Source organism: Abramis brama (genome assembly GCF_963993115.1).
Source record: "Abramis brama genome assembly, chromosome: 24".
Lineage (NCBI taxonomy): Eukaryota > Metazoa > Chordata > Actinopteri > Cypriniformes > Leuciscidae > Abramis > Abramis brama.
In genome coordinates this window covers 14,020,052-14,036,411 of record NC_139986.1, presented here as the reverse complement: position 1 = coordinate 14,036,411, position 16,360 = coordinate 14,020,052, and the positions used below count along the sequence as shown (strand labels likewise).

The 16,360-nt window shown below is 36.8% G+C and overlaps 1 protein-coding gene across 1 annotated transcript in view; it reads right to left on the bottom strand.

Moving 5' to 3' along the window:
• The window catches only part of eya1 (EYA transcriptional coactivator and phosphatase 1), a 72,968-nt gene extending 56,930 nt beyond the window's left edge, over positions 1 to 16,038 (bottom strand). Inside the window, exon 1 of the mRNA XM_084102126.1 lies at positions 16,000 to 16,038. The gene's annotated coding sequence lies outside the window, so the exon portion shown is untranslated. The remainder of the gene's footprint in view (positions 1 to 15,999) is intronic.
• Positions 16,039 to 16,360: the final 322 nt, after the last annotated feature.

The window sequence follows — 16,360 nt, the reverse complement described above, 5'->3', positions numbered from 1 at the left end:
ATTTATATTAATATTATTAATATTAATATTACAAAATATATTATTTTGATGTCTTTAAAATTATTCAATGTATTCCAAGCTTTGGCAATATTGTATTATGTACAGTCATGCCAATAAAGCAATTCTGAATCGAATTGAATATATATATATATATATATATATATATATATATATATATATATATATATATATTTTTTTTTTTTCAATTCAATTCAAATTTGCTTTATTGGCATATTTTATTATTATTCATATTTTAACCCTTTCACGCATAGTGGTCACTACAGTTGACAGCTATTAAAAAAGCATTTTCTTGAATTTGCACGGGTTTTTATGGCTTAGTTGCACATCAGCCTCTTCATTGGACCCTGGCGCATCATCCTATAAATTGCAACCAAGTGGCAAGCCTTTGTGTTTCGATTTTTTCCCCCTCCAAACCAAGATGGCCAAGGGTCAGTCAGACATGCCAAGTTGCTCCGGAATATCCACCCATTCCTTCTATCCTAGGAGACTCTTGTAGGTAAAAAAAATATTGCAGCATCAAGCAATATCTAATGAGTCATATCACAGTAAAATTTTCCAAGTTTTGATTTTAGATTGAGAGAAAACTCTGATTAATCACGTCCACTGTAGTGGACGTCATGCATCAATTGCTATATTTCAGCTACAATTCATAATTATAATGTGAATATTGTTTTTGAAATTTAAAACTTAAAAACTTAATCTGCAGTGACTTTTTTTACTGTAAATAAATGTACTTGCATTATTAGAATGTAATTTTCATTGACATCAAAAAAAGTCATGTGATTACATAATGTATGACACTTGTAATGCATTACTTTACTTGTTAGATAAAAAAAGTAATCTGATTTCGTAATGCATGTTATTGTAATGCGTTTTTTTACTCATAACATCAAAAAGTAATCTGATTACGTAATGCATGTTACTTGTAATGCGTTTCCTTACTCATAACATCAAAAAGTAATCTGATTATGTAATGTGCGTTATTGTAATGCGTTTCTTTACTCATAACATCAAAAAGTAATCTGATTAGGTAATGCACATTACTTGTAGTTAATTACTTGTTAGATCAAAAAGTAATCTGATTAGGTAATGCATGTTACTTGTAACACATTACTTTACTTGTAACATCAAAAAAGTAATCTGAATGCGTTATGCATGTTACTTGTAATGCATTACCCCCAACACTGATCATTTCAGATGAGATTGAAAAAAACGTATTGCTAGGTTTTCTCAGAGGAGGGCTATGACAGAAATGTGCATGTGCATCTTGAACATAATCAGAATTATCAGCTAATAAGGGTAAATCTCCATACTCTGGTGCACTGGAGGGAGCATCTGAGTGGTTTCCACAGTTGTACCTTGACAGACTGTAGAAAATTCTGATGGAATCACGTCCTCATGTTCTGATATCAAAGATACGCGAAGTGCAACTTGTATGAAGTTGTATGAAGCCTTTGCAATATTTTGCATTTATATTTTTTGTATATATTTTATAGTTTTCACATGATTTCATATAATTGTATTTATTAGTTTGTTAAATTAACATACTTTATGTGTTTGATTATTGTCTTATATTTAATATAGTATATCTTAAGTTTAAACCAACCGCATGCTGTCCACTCAAGTGGACATCTGAAGATCTCTTTGAAAAATGTGTAAAAAAATAAAATAAAAATCAGTTCTTGTTTTTCATGCCCTAAGAGCAATAAAAACACATAGGAAAAAAATCCTGACTGAGGTTATCATAATTCATGCATGAAAGGGTTAAATATTTCACAAATTAAAAATATTTCAAATATTAAGATGTGTACAGGTGCAAGGAAAATATACAAAAAAAGCTAAATTTTACTTGATGGTTAACCCATGGTTTTCAGTGGGATTGCATAGGTTGTAAATGCAAAATTTCTGAATTTATCTTTAATTTTTTACATCACAGAAAACAGCTGTTTTAACAGGGATGTGTAGACTTTTTATATATACTGTATAAACTATATTTTCCTTTCATGGGCAATTGTACATCATTAACCCACAGTTTTGCTTCTAAACCATGCAAATTGGCCAAACTCACCTCAATTTGAACCCAAGGGCACTTACTCCCAGCATCCCTGACCCCTAACACCATCAGCTGTGGTGTCTTTAATAAATTGTACTTTTGACCAAAGAGAAAGGTGATGAATTGAAAAAATGTTTAGCAGTGCGATCAATTATTTACGCTGTCTTTTACTCAAATCAGCTCTTGATGAATAATTAAAATTAATCTCATTACATGAGATTTCATTAGGAGATAATTTAATTAAATGAAAGCCCAAGGACCTCAGACGTCTGTGAGACTCGCAGTGCTGTCTTAATGGGCTGAGGGGGCACAGAAGTGGGAGGATACACACATGGGCACGTACATTATTTAATGGCTTCTAAATAAAGACAAATCAATAATAAGTTGTCATCTCATCAATATGTTGAAAGCATTCCAGAGCCATGGCTTATCAGCTGAGCTACTTCACCCCTCTGTCATTTAAAATATACCAATAGTTTAATGCTTTAAAACGATATACCTGGATCAAGGCTAAATGCACAGATGCTGACTGAAAAACTACAGCAATGAAAAGAAAAGGCTACTTTTCCATCGAGGTCAAATGTGCCTGTACAAATTATGAAGGGTACAACTTGTAAATCTGATCTGAGAAATACATGATATCACGGTCTTATGGGAGCCATTAGGAAGCTTTCTTTGTGGGGAGATTTTTTGCATGTCTTGTCTTCAGGAGCACTTAAGAAGCCGAGGAATTCCTCTGAGCCAGTGATACACATCTAGGTAATGTTCCGGCTCAAGCCATTTTGTGCCATCCAGATATCAAGTGTTAAAGGTTTTTCACACACTCACACACGCTCGTCCACATCACATTATATCATATCACAGGTGGATTTAGGTTGAGTCCCAGAACTGCACATTGCTGAAATAGTGGAGGAATGTTTGAATGAGTCACGCGTGACTGTTTGAGAATGTCATGCCATGACACATCACAATACCTGGATATTGTTACAGGTAATGTGTTAATCATGTACAGGTTCAAAAGAAAACAACAATGAAAAGGGTATTTGGCCTGATTTCCTGTTTGAAATTGGATGCTCAAAAGTAAGAAAATATCTTAGCATTATTATTACACAGCTTCTACAAATATACTGATTGGTCAAACGCTGCATTCAGGGGTCAAATACTGAATATTTCTGAATACTGACTGTTATCCATGGAAACAGTGTTTAACTGACCGACCCAGGAAACTGGTTTCAAATACAGCTGGGCTCTCCAAGACAGACAATAAAATTATTAATTAGTTTAATATCATGTTTATTTACTTGTAAAATAAACAAATGTCTGACACAAATTGGAGGTTCAGTTCATTTGAGGAAGAGACCTGGAGGAGTATGGGGAGGAATTTGTCAGAGGCTAACGTTGGCATCATCACGCTCATGGAGGGGCTTTGGTTCGGAATCAACGACTAGAGACAGCTGGTGATGCCGCAAGGAAAGTCCTACTGTACGCTGGCTGAGTACATCAACTTCGCCCTATGGGTCAACAGATTATTTTACTGAGGGCGATGTAGAAGAGGATCCCAGCGTCCAGCCCAACTCCATCCGTCACCACCCCAGAGCCAGACCCTGCGCCCACGTCCACTGAGGATAAGGAGCCAGAGTCAACCACAGACCGAGAAACCTAGCTGATTCCAGCCATGGAGATCAAGCCTCAACCAATGCAAACTAAGGAATCAGAGCCAGAAGCCACATCCATCCCGCAGGAGAAGCCCGAGGTCCCGGTTGACCAGATGTGTGAGCCCGCCATAACATCCGTGACAGTGGGGGTTTTAGTGGACAAGGATTTCTGCTGCTGGTCCCTTCCTGCAAGAACACCTCTGTCTTCATCATAGGCACTGGTCCTGTCCATCACAGTGTTTTCTTCGTCGCCACCACCCCACCCATCACAGAGTGTTCTTTATCACCACCATCATTGTCCCAAGCTCCACCTCATCCTTTGGAGCCCTTAGTTCCACCTCGGCTCATCGACCAATCAGCTCCATACTGGCTATTCACCCTCTGGGGTCCACCTGGGACCGTCGTCCCTTTGACTTCACCGGGCTCCCTCGTCCCACTGGCTACACCTTGGGTCAGTTGTCGCCCAACCATCGCCACTGACTTCTGGGGCTGTCTGCTGCGCTTCATCTTCGCTTCACCCTACGGCTCCGTCAGGCTCCTCCATCCCTCAGGCTCCACCGTGGTCTTTACACCAGCGTCATTTCAGTCCTCCGGCTCCCTAGCTCCACCTCGGCCACTCGTCACCTGGACTTTGCCGTGGTCTCCCAGTCCTTCGGCGTCACCGGGTCTTTTGGCCCCACGGACTCGGTCTGGACCTCTACATCTCCAGGCATCATTGCTGTCGGTTGAGCTCAAAGTACCACCTTTTCTCCTCTCTCCATCACTGCTGCCGTGGGTCGCCTCCCTCATGGCCGTCTCGCTCTGGGATCTCATCAGCCGTCTGTTCCTCCCTGGATCCCACCACCACCCACTCCTCCAAAGGTCCTTAGTTGTCTTAGTTGAGTTGTGTGGTATTGTTTGTGTGTCGTGTCAACATGCGGTTTCATTGCCTTCTTCGTGCATGTTGATTACCTGAGTTTGTTTTATTTAATAAATACTTTTGTTTTGGAACCTTTTGCATCTTTGTCATTTTCATCAGACCAAAACGTTACAGTTGCACTCTTATTTTCCAGTAAACGCACACCTTAAGTAGTTACAGGGAGGTCTTGAACGCATTACAGTTCCATATCACTTTGCCAAATTATTGCAGGTATTTCAAAAGGTCCTTAAAGCCTACAACAGCAAAAGAACCAAAATCCCAAGAAAAGCAAATAAATATAACAAACAATAGGACAAAAATGACCAACTATTTCCATGTTTTTCCAACTAAACTATCTTTTATTATCTATGGAAAGCACACCCTCTTTCTCCTGCTCTCTCACTCCCATAAAGACACAAACACACGGAAACATTCACGTGCACAGAAACTTGTCAGCACTGCCCTGCAACTTTATCAATAAAATAGTTTTGCAACTGAAAAGCTACGACATTTTCAGTAGCGAGCCAGTAACGTTGCCGTTCCTGAAGCAAAAAAAAAAAAAAAAAAGTACAGATTCACTATTACTAGAGACGCTGCTGCCGCACACTGTTGAGAGACACACAGACTTAGGTAATTCACACGCGCTTAAGCAATCTCTCTCTCTCTCTCTCTCTCTCTCTCTCTCTCTAGTAACTAATAACTGCATTAGTCTACATATCAGTGGCTCAAGCCTCAGACACTAGCTCTAAAATGTTTTGGAATCAGCAACGGAGGCTTGCTATGAGATGCGTAAGAAATCAGTCCTACACACAAGAGCGTTTTAAGGACAAATACCTGACAAATGTCTTAAGCTGTAGTATAAGTTGAATAATTGACTATAACTTTATATAAAGTTAAATATATACTATATTATTAATGCATAAAGTACAAATCAAATGCATTTATTTTATTCTTCATAACAAGGTATTGTAAATGAAAATCCTTGAAAGATATGAGACGAAGGACAATTCACAAAGGACAATAAGTGTTTGAATTTCATTTCAGCATAATGTATATTCAGGCACAGGCTTCAATTTAAAAGAGGAAACCATGACCATAAACATTAGCATTTTGTGCAAACAACTGCGTAATTTGTTTAGCCTCATAATAAGCTGGAGATGGCATACAATGAAAGAAAGCCTTTTGGTTTTAAAATGAATAAAAATTGATTGCGTCCCAATAAAAAACGAATTGGCAGAGTGTTAACTGAATTGCACTCAAACGTCTGTAGCAGTCCCTGGTCGCTTTATTGTGTGCTAATGCAATAGAGCACACTTAGCAATAAATGCATCTTTCTGATGAGCTCGGAGAGGTTTTCCAAAATGGCCTGATGAAATTGTCCAAATTAGATTAGGCTGAGCTGCTAATGACTCTTAAAACAAAGGAAAATCTCCAAATAAAATTAGCCGAGCCTCTTGTTCTCTAAATAAATCATATGTAAATTACTGTCATTGGAAAAAAGATGCCTGCCTGGAGGGTAAAGGTTTCATTATCTCAATGGGTTTGGAACTCTAATAAGGAGGCTCCTCCAAGACAATTAAAACTTGAAAATAAATCACAGGAAATTTATCTAACTTGCAAAAGCCTCTTTGAATCCTGATACTATATTTATACTCGAAATATTCTGATTTGATTCTCCTTGGGCAGTTGCTCTGTGTGACTCCACTTGTTCGCCAAGACGTCTTATTATATCAGGATGTGACGGTGTTGAGTTGCCTCTGCTGTTAAATAAACTTTCCAACTCATTCCTTTTCATTTTATTTGAAATTCAGATGAGGTTGAGAAATGATTGAAAATCATTAAAATGTTTGAGTTTACCTGAATAGGGTCCTGTCACTTCTTTGACGCACACCAAACAGGCTGATATGACAAGTCTGCAGCAATTACAACAGCAAATAAACAGAATGAATGACGTTTGAGAACAGCTTGAGCGCGACTCAATACAAACACAGGGATTTCAGTTGCTTAGGTACACGTAACCGCTCTAGTCTTCCTGCCATTCAGGTAATTCTGTGTATTGTTCGCATTGTATTCCTGTTTGACCTGGTGGACTCGCTAAGCTTTGGTGGAGAAAACGTCACAGAGACCTGAAAACACATCATTACAGGTGTTCTTGAAATAGGCAAGGATTGTGTGGTTGTTTTCTGTGATGCAGATGCTGCTAATTCACTAAAAGCTCAATTAGAGAGGAAGTAAATAAGTAACAATGACAGACATAAGGAGAAGGCAATAAACCAAAAGCAGCTGACAGTGACTTTAACCTCTTAACCATGGTAAAATCACTGTAATGTACAACCTTGAGTGGCTTATTGCTTTATTTTTGCGACGGCTTCAAATGTGGCTCATCCAATCATAATTTTGAGTTTTTATTTCCACATTGTTTCTACTTATTTACTGTTTCCTTGATCTGTCTCTAAACAATGAGCATCTCTCAATAAAAGTCTCTTATGCTCACCAAGGCGGCATTTACTTGACCCACCATTATTATAGTAAAAACAGTAATATTGTGAAATATTATTACAATTTATATTTTAAAATGTCATTTATTCCTGTGATGGTAAAGCTGATTTTTCAGGATCATTACTCTTGTCTTCAGTGATCCTTGGTGATTTGGTGCTAAACATTTCTTATTACCAATTCTGAAAACCTACTATTAAGCTTTATATTTCTATAATATTTCATATGTAAAATATGTTTTGTTTTTTTGTGGAAACAGTGATACATTTTCAGGATATGGATTCTCAATATCAGAAAGCAGTCAGAAAGGCTAAGTCTACGTATTTACCTGAGCTCATTGATAAAAGAATGCTCTTCAATACTATAAATGCTGTTGTGAATCCACCTGTTTGTAATAGTTAGTAGTCAGTAGATACATGTGAAAGCTTTTGTCATTTTTTTGGAGATGAGATGAGGAAAAATTAAGACAGAATATCAGGCCTTCTACTTATGATCCTGCCGTTCCTTCAAATTCGAGTGTTATCTTTCAAGCCAGTTCAGTTCTGTTTCCTTTTCTTTTCTACACGAGATTGTTAACCAACTAATTCTGGGTCTCTGTGTGATGTCATTCCTCCCTGCCTTTTTAAAGAAGTATTTGATGTGGTGGGCCCTGCTTTTCTAGTTTTTATTAAGTGCCTGGAATCAGGAACTGTACCTGATTGTTTAAAGCATGCTATTTCTAACCTGTTTTCTTTCTATATGCTTCCTTCAAGGTTTATTTTTTTAAAAGCATGGCTTGTATCAGGGGCGATTCTAGGATTTTCATTTTAGCGGGGCTCAGCCCCCAATGAGGAAAAAAAAAAAGTTAGTTTATGGTCTAATGCTCATTATTAACTAGTTTCATTCATTCATCCATCCAGTAACATGCATATGGCAGGGTTTTAGAATCACTGAGGTCCCAAATGTGAGGTATTTCGGGGGTTTCGGGGGCATGCTCCCCCGAGAAAATTTTGATTTCTCTGATCTACATATGTGCATTTTAAGATGTTTTGAAGGCCAAAAAAATTGGATAACAATAGCTTTAAAACCATGTGCGGGCAGCTGTTTATTTTTCACACCTCATCAGCATCACACTCTTTTTCTCTTTGTTTTTATCTTGCTCTGTCTTTTCCCCTCCTAAAGCTGAGCTTTGACTGATATAGGCTTTTCATTTTTGTCTGTCAGTAAAGAAAGTAAACATAGGGTCAACTGATAGGTTGATTTATGAATCATTTTCTCAGACAAAGCTACCAGGAAAGCTAGGTAACTAAGTTTATTAAATTCATTCACAATATGTACACATTCATTATTGATCTAGGCCTAATACATGGCCGTAGACAGGGCTTTATAATCAAAGAGGTCATAAATTTGAGGTTGTTATGGGGTTAAACATTTTTATTTCTCTGATATGTGCATTTCAAGACGTTTGAAGGCCAAAAAAGGATAAGAAATATATTTAAAGCCCGCTCTCTCCTCATCTCCATCACTCTGTCTTTTTCTCTCAGTCTCCTGATCTTGCCCTGTCTCTAATTCCCCTCCTAAAGCTGAACTTTTTTAATTTACTGAAGGCTACAAATTGTATTATATTAATTCTCAACATGTACACATGCATTATTAATCTTGTGCCTATGAAAACGGCTTTGTTAATGTTTCTTGTCCCCTCACAATGACATAATTACACGTTATATAGGCCTATTTTCAGCTCAAAATGGCGAAAATAGACAAAAGTTTATTAGTTTTCTAATTATTTTTGTCATTCGTTTAACATTTATGACCTAAAAAACTGTCAAATATAAAATGTTTAGTTTAGCTACTTACATCTTAACTCGCACTATAAACTGAAGCGTCAGTCGTGCTGCTAAAATTCCATGTAAAATTCGCGCTCAGCAGCTTCTGTGAACATAAAGCCCGGCTACTTTGATTTGATTGGTCATCTCAAATATTCTGACATTGACGAGAAGTGAAAGACCAATGAGGCTCAGATGAACAAACACACACACACACACGCCTCTGTTTCTGACCTGCGCTCTGCTTGGCGCTGCTGCGGATTGAAGATGAAGAACATTATTTAACCTTGTCAAAGACGAACAAAAATTTTAGAATAACAACATTTCTTACTCCAAGTTTTAGGGGTGCTGAGCTCCTTTTTAGGGGTGCTGAAGCACCCCTAAAAAGGGGCTAGCCTCGCCCATGGCTTGTATTATCATTGCTATGCAGACGATACACAACTTTATTTGCCCCTGAAGCACAGAAATGGCTTAGTCTCTCTCAGTGCCTGTCTTTCCGATGTCAAAGCCTGGATGCCGTCAAATTTTTTTTTTTATATCTAAATGAGAGTAAAACTGAAATCAGTGTGTTTGGCTCTTCTGAAGTCCCAAACATTTCTCAATTAAATTCTGGTGTTTTATATTGTGTAAAAAACTTGGGCGTCTTATTTGATAGTGCACTTAAATTTGATGAGCAAATTAATGTAGTTGTCAAATCAAGTTTTTACCAACCATGAGCGCTGGCAAAAGTGAAGACTTTTCTTTCTTTTAAGCACTTCGAAACTGTGATTCATGCTTTTATTCCTTCTAGAATTGACTATTGTAACTCCTTGTATTTGGGAATAAACAATTCTTCCCCATTTTAATTACAAAACACGGCTGCAAGACTTTTAACCGGTGTTTGCAAACATATTACTCCGGTTTTAATGTCTTTACATTGGCTCCTAGTCCGCTTTACAATTAATTTTAAAGTGATTCTGCTTGTTTTTAAATGGCCTTGCCCCCTCTTACCTTTCTGACTTGTTGTGTGTCCAGTGAGAACTTATAGGTCAGCCAACCAGAGTTTGTTAACAGTTCCAAAGTCAAAGTTAAAATCTAGGGGTGATCGAGCTTTTGCCATAGCCGCACCTAAACTTTGGAACAGTTTACAGATCCATATTAGAACTGCACTAACAGTACTTTTTTATTTTTATTTTAAATCAAAGTTAAAAACATATCTCTTCACTCTAGCCTATAACTTTTGATGTCCTTTGTTGTCTGGTGTTGTTTTGCTTTTTATTCATTGTTTTTTATAGGTTTTGGAGTATTTATAAATCTTTTTAGAACATTGTACAGTACATTGGTCAACGGTGGTTGCTTTTAATTGTGCTTAAGATGAAAATAAAAAGTAAAAAACAGCATTTATTTGAAATAGAAACCTTTTGTACCATTATAAATGTCTTTACTGTAACTTTTGATCGATTTTTTTTGCGTTGTTGCTGAAAAAAGTATTGATTTCTTAGATCAAATCTTAATATGAATGTATTAATTTCTTTAAAAAAAAACACACTGACCCAAAACTTTTAAACAGTAGTGCAGATTTACATAAGAACGTGCTAATTTCATTAACATTTGGCAAATTATAATATACAGTATGACTGCATCCATTTCATTTAGATAAAATGCACCAATTATACTTCAAACATTTTTGTGTTTGCATCTGTCAGAAAATGTCACATATCATTTCAGCAAATGGAGGCACATTAATTGCTCCAAGTGTTCTTAAAGGGGCTAGAAAACACATTACCATAATTGAAAGTCCATACTGTGGTAAAAATAACTGTTCTCGTGTTGAGCTAGACCCACTGGTGCCTTTTGCTGTCTGTTGGTGAGAACTAAATATATTTTCTGCATTCTGAATGGCATTCCAGTCCAAAGTGTACGTGCCAGTAGTTAACAGTGTATGATCATAAATAGTTTTCTCAGCCAAAGCATTTTCAAGACTGAGATGGGTCTTGAACAGAGGAAGTGCAACTTTCAGAGTTATTAGCGGGTTTTATCCTCTTGCTAAAAGCACACTTAGCAAATGTTATAATACCAGAGTATTAATTTGAAATCGATTTCTGGCAACATGATGGTGTTGTAATATCGCAAAGTCTCAACACTGGGCCAAAATTATGTCACTTGGACCACCTGTTCCTGGAAAATGTCATCACCCTTAAGCAGTTCCGGCTGGCTTCCAAAAAGTGAACTTCTGAACTGCTGCTTTTGGTCCTGATTTGTGAGTAAGCAGGCAGCAACAGCCACTCTAAGTTTGTTAGTGTGGTTAGAGGGGTTACATAAGTTATGGACTGACTCTACACGTCACTCAACATCAGTGTGCAGCAGTAACGGGTATTTGCCAAATTTAAGCGCTAATGAGAAGAACACACATGCTCACAGTTAAAATGTGAAACTAATGCGAGCTCCTTAATGTTCTGCATTTGATACTATCGACCACAACATTCTTTTGAATAGACTCGGAAATGATGTTGGCAATAATTGCATTGGCATGGTTCAAATCATACTTATCTGACCGTTATCAGTTTGTAGAAGTAAACGAAGAGGTGTCATATCGATCACAAGTTCAGCATGGAGTAACGCAAGGCTCAGTACTAGGACCGTTGCTTTTTATCCTGTACGATACCCTTTGGAGATATCATAAGGAAACATGGCATTAGCTTTCAATGTTACGCTGATGATACTCAGCTCTATATTCCTTCGTGCCCCGACAAAACTTACCAATTCACAAAATTAATGGAATGCATAGCTGATATAAAAAATTGGATGACTAGTAATTTCCTACAACTTCATTCTGAAAAAACAGCTATTCTAATTATTGGACCAAAAACCCCTGCATGTAATAATCTAGAATACTGTCTTACACTTGATGGATGTTCTGTGAAGTCTTCGTCGTCAGTTAGGAACCTGGGTGTGCTCTTTGATACCAATCTTTCATTTGAAAGCCACATTTCTAGCATCTGTAAAACCACATTCTTCCATCTTAAAAAGAACTATAAATGCGTTCATGACCTCAAGGCTAGATTATTGTAATGCACTACTGGGTGGTTAATATTCAAATGCTAAACAAACTCCAGCTAGTCCAAAATGCAGCAGCAAGGGTTCTTACTAGAATCAGCAGGAAGTATGACCATATTAGCCCAGTTCTGTCACACTGCATTTGCTCACTATTAAACATTGCATAAATTTTAAAATCTAGCTAATTACTTACAAAGCATTAAATGGTTTAGCTCCCCAGTACTTGAGCGAGCTCTTAACGCATTACAGTCCTTCACATCTATTGTGATCTTGAAATTCTGGCCAGTTGATAATACTTTGAATATCAAAATCAACTGCTGGCGGTAGATCCTTTTCCTGTTTAGCACCTAAACTCTGGAACAGTCTCCCAAGTGTTGTCCGGGAAGCAGACACACTCTGTCAGTTTAAATCTAGACTAGATCTCTTTAACCTGGCAAACACATAACACATTATCAATTTCTATAATTCAAATCATGTAAAATGATTATTGGGCTGCATACATTAGATCATTCAGAACAGGGTACACTTCCCATGACATCTGATGTACTCGTTACATCCTAAGAAAGGCATCTACGCTAATATTAGTCTCTCTGTTTATCCCGAGGTTTACCGAAGTATGCCGGATCCGGGCCGTATACAGATCAGATTAAGGACCTGCACCTATACAAGACCACAACGCAGCTCTGAAGCGTCAGCAGAGACCGTGTCAACTGGGCTATCCCCTGCGAAGGCCTCGTCGACGCGACAAACGGTCACAAAAAAAAAACAAGTAATTTGGCGATGTCACTTTGTGAAGAAAGACTACGCGCCCGTGCACATATGCATTCAAACACGCATGCCTACAGGCTAAACACGCAATACACATGTACATGCTGTCACCGTTTTCACAGATTCACTTTTTTGAAGTTTACACAGAGATGATAACGGTATCGTTATCGTTAGCCAATAAAATCTTTGTTGCATTAATTTCCTATTATCACTGTAAATCTGCTTTGAAACATTCTAAATTGTACAATCTTGACTTCAAATAGTTTAATATTAATGAGGATCTGTTGTGTTGTGAATTTTGAAAGTCTATCATTCCATTCATAGATTTTGAAACAATGGGAAATTAATGATTATAGCCCAACAAGTACAACATAAAAAAATAAAATAAAATAAAAAGTCTGCCATTATTTACCCACGTCATTCCAAACTATTTAAAACATATTTTTTAGACACAAGCTTTTGCAGAGTGAATACAAATCAGTGAATAATAAATTTGAATATCAGTCATACAACTAGAAATACTATAGAATGACATGAAGGGGTGTAAATAATGAAAAAAAAAAAATATATATATATATATGAACTTTTCCTTCAAAGATGTATAAAGATAGTCTTAGACATATAGTCTTAGAGTTTCAGTCAGTACCTCTATCATATGTTAGTCTTAGGTCTCATTCTAAACGACCCACAACATAGCCACATTAATATCATGTCCAGTATTAATTAAGAGTATACTTTTTGATGGTAATGGGAACAATAGCCAATCTCAAATATTGTAATTCTTTTGGAAAATGCACAATAGTAAAATGCTGCATATAATGTCTGCGTCTGCATGTTTCACGTAAATCATAATACTCCTTTAAGAGCAACACTAACTGCTCGCACACAATTTTATAAAATCAAAGTAGAAATTAAACTAGTGCAATACTTCAAATCCACAGCTTTATAGCTGTAAGTGGTAACAGTAAAATAGCATGCACTATTTCACCCTCTGCCTGGTGCTGACTTCAATATACCCACATTTTGTTTGTCCACACTTTGCCGAAAACGTTCTCTGTGACTAGATGGAAATGACATTTATTATTGTGGGCAAGCTCCCGTTTTAAAGACTAAATGTAAAGAGAAACACAGTCATTTCCAGCCAAGAGAGTCTTTGGTGAAATCACTTCACACTTTGAGAGAGGTGCTGACAGTAGGGATCAGGGCTGCGTAAGTTATTCCAGAGGTCTCAGCAGGATAGCAAATGATGTGACCTAAACAAGAAGCCGATAAGCCTGTGACATACAGGGAAACAATCCCTGCTCTACCACCAGCAATATATTCATCCACACGAGTTGATTGCTTCACGAAAGGCCCCGGGGGCCAGTAGAGGGGGTCATCGGCAGGCCCACACAAAATCTGCAGACTTTTCTCGTATTTTCTGTATTAATTGTGATGAAAAGTCTTAGGAATTCTGCAGATAGATAAATCTGATTCTGCGGTAATCCGCACCCACAGATTGTGTATGGCATAAAACCAGTGGGGTTTTTTTGTATTATCTATACTCTTAAAAATTAAGATTCTTTAGTGCCATCTATGTTTCAGTGAAGAAGCTTTAACATTTATGGAATCTTTCCATTGTACAAAAGGTTTGTTATAGTGAAAAAAGTTTCTTTGGATTTTTAAAACGTTCTTCACACTAAAAAAAAATCGTTCTTTTAAGAACAGTTCACTTAAAGGTTCTTTGGGGAAACTAAAAATGGTTCTTCTATGGCATCGCTGCAAAAACCCTCTTGGAACTTTTATGTTTAAAAGTGTACTATTATAGTTGTTGTTGTTTTTTATTGGTTTTTTTTAAGAATTTTATTTTTATATTTTCAGTTTCCATTTTTATTTTAGTCATTTTGTTATGTGCTTTTGTCATTTTTTTTAGTTTTTCTCTATTTTTTTTAGTTTTCGTGAGATTTATTTTACCTTTATCTAAATGAACAAATATTTTGTTTAATACTTTTAGTTAATGATAATAACCCTGCATACATATTCCATTATAGATCAATTTATCCAGTTGAATAAAAAAAGCATTCAGGTTAGCTTTTATTTTTTATATTTTCAGTTTTCATTTTAAATTTAGTTTAATTTTTAGCTATTTTGTTATGTGATTTTGTCATTTTTATTAGTTGTTCTTTTTTAAATACTATTTAGGTTTAATTTATTCTGATTTTAGTTTTAGTTTTAATTTATTCCAAGTTAGCAATTTTAGTGCTTCAAATTAAATGCATTTCAGTTAGTTTTTCGTAAGTCTTTCATATATATTTTATTTATGAACAAATAAATGTTTAATAGTTTTAGTTAATGATAATGATAATAACTCTTAGAGATAAATGTCAATAAAAGGTTACAGTGTTCAGGTTACAAATAATCAACAAGGCATTTAAAGCAAAGCGAAGACACTCTCCAAAAACTGCTGAAAATTACAGAAGTGCAAGTAAACAGCAAGACTGCAGGAGCGCATAGCTTTTTTATAAAGAAAAAAACCCACATGACATAATGGGCATGAGATTGGAGGCTAGGGGCACTATATCCACATTGACTTTACACACCTATTTAAAAACAGCAGCCCTTCACACCAAGTTTAACAGGAAGAGGCTGTAAAATGAAATGGCCGGGACCTACAGTATTTCATAATTAATAGTTAGCGGCGAGGGAAAGAGGTCTGCAGTGACGTAAAAAGGTCAACAATAAAACGTTGAAAAAATAGTCATCAATCTCTCTTTTTACATAATTCAAGATAATTACGAACTGGATAAAATCAGTAGTGGCCAGGAGCGAGGCACGGTAGCAGTGATTACTTTGACTGTACACGTTTCCCTGCTAGCAAAGAGTTTCGTCAGTTCCTACGGTGGTCTCTTGCTCAGTAGGAGGCCACACCTGCAAACCGTAGAGTAAATTACTCTGCAGGCCCACTTGCCCTTGTCTGCTACACTGTGCTAACTCTATTGTCAAAAGCTTAATCACCACCACAAGATTTATATCCTAGGGTTAACTCGTGGGAATGACTCAATAAAGCTGTGAGTTATTTGTTCTTTTTATAGTCAATTACGTCTCTACGTTTAGAAGGAGCAAAAGAACTTGCAGCGATACACCAACGTCGGATTACCGCATTGCAAACGGCACTATATTTAATCTAATTCATTATTTATGCTGAGATTTATGAAATAGGGATTAGACACTTGGAGAGTAAAACAACTTTATGGCAAAATAGAGAGCAGAGAAAAGATTGACACTTACCTATTAAGGGATATTATGTAGCCTCAGCTCTCATTGACTTCGGTAGGGGGTGGAAACTCCTTATAAACCTAGGTGAAACACAGTAAGAGAGCAGTTGAGTCATTTCCATGTGTCCATCATACACGTTTTAAATATTTTCCCGCCATTGACAACGTTTCCTTGCCATTGACGAGTTTTACCAAAATGCCCTGCACCCTGTATCGCAATGAAATATTGGATTAAATCCAACAAGTACACAGGATTTTTCTCCAAACCAGGTTAAGGTTTAGGGTGAAGGGTAGATTTAGGGGTTAGTATTATAGCGTTGTGTAGGCAATCAGCATTGTGATTGACATCAGTAATGAAATCTTTTAAATCGGCT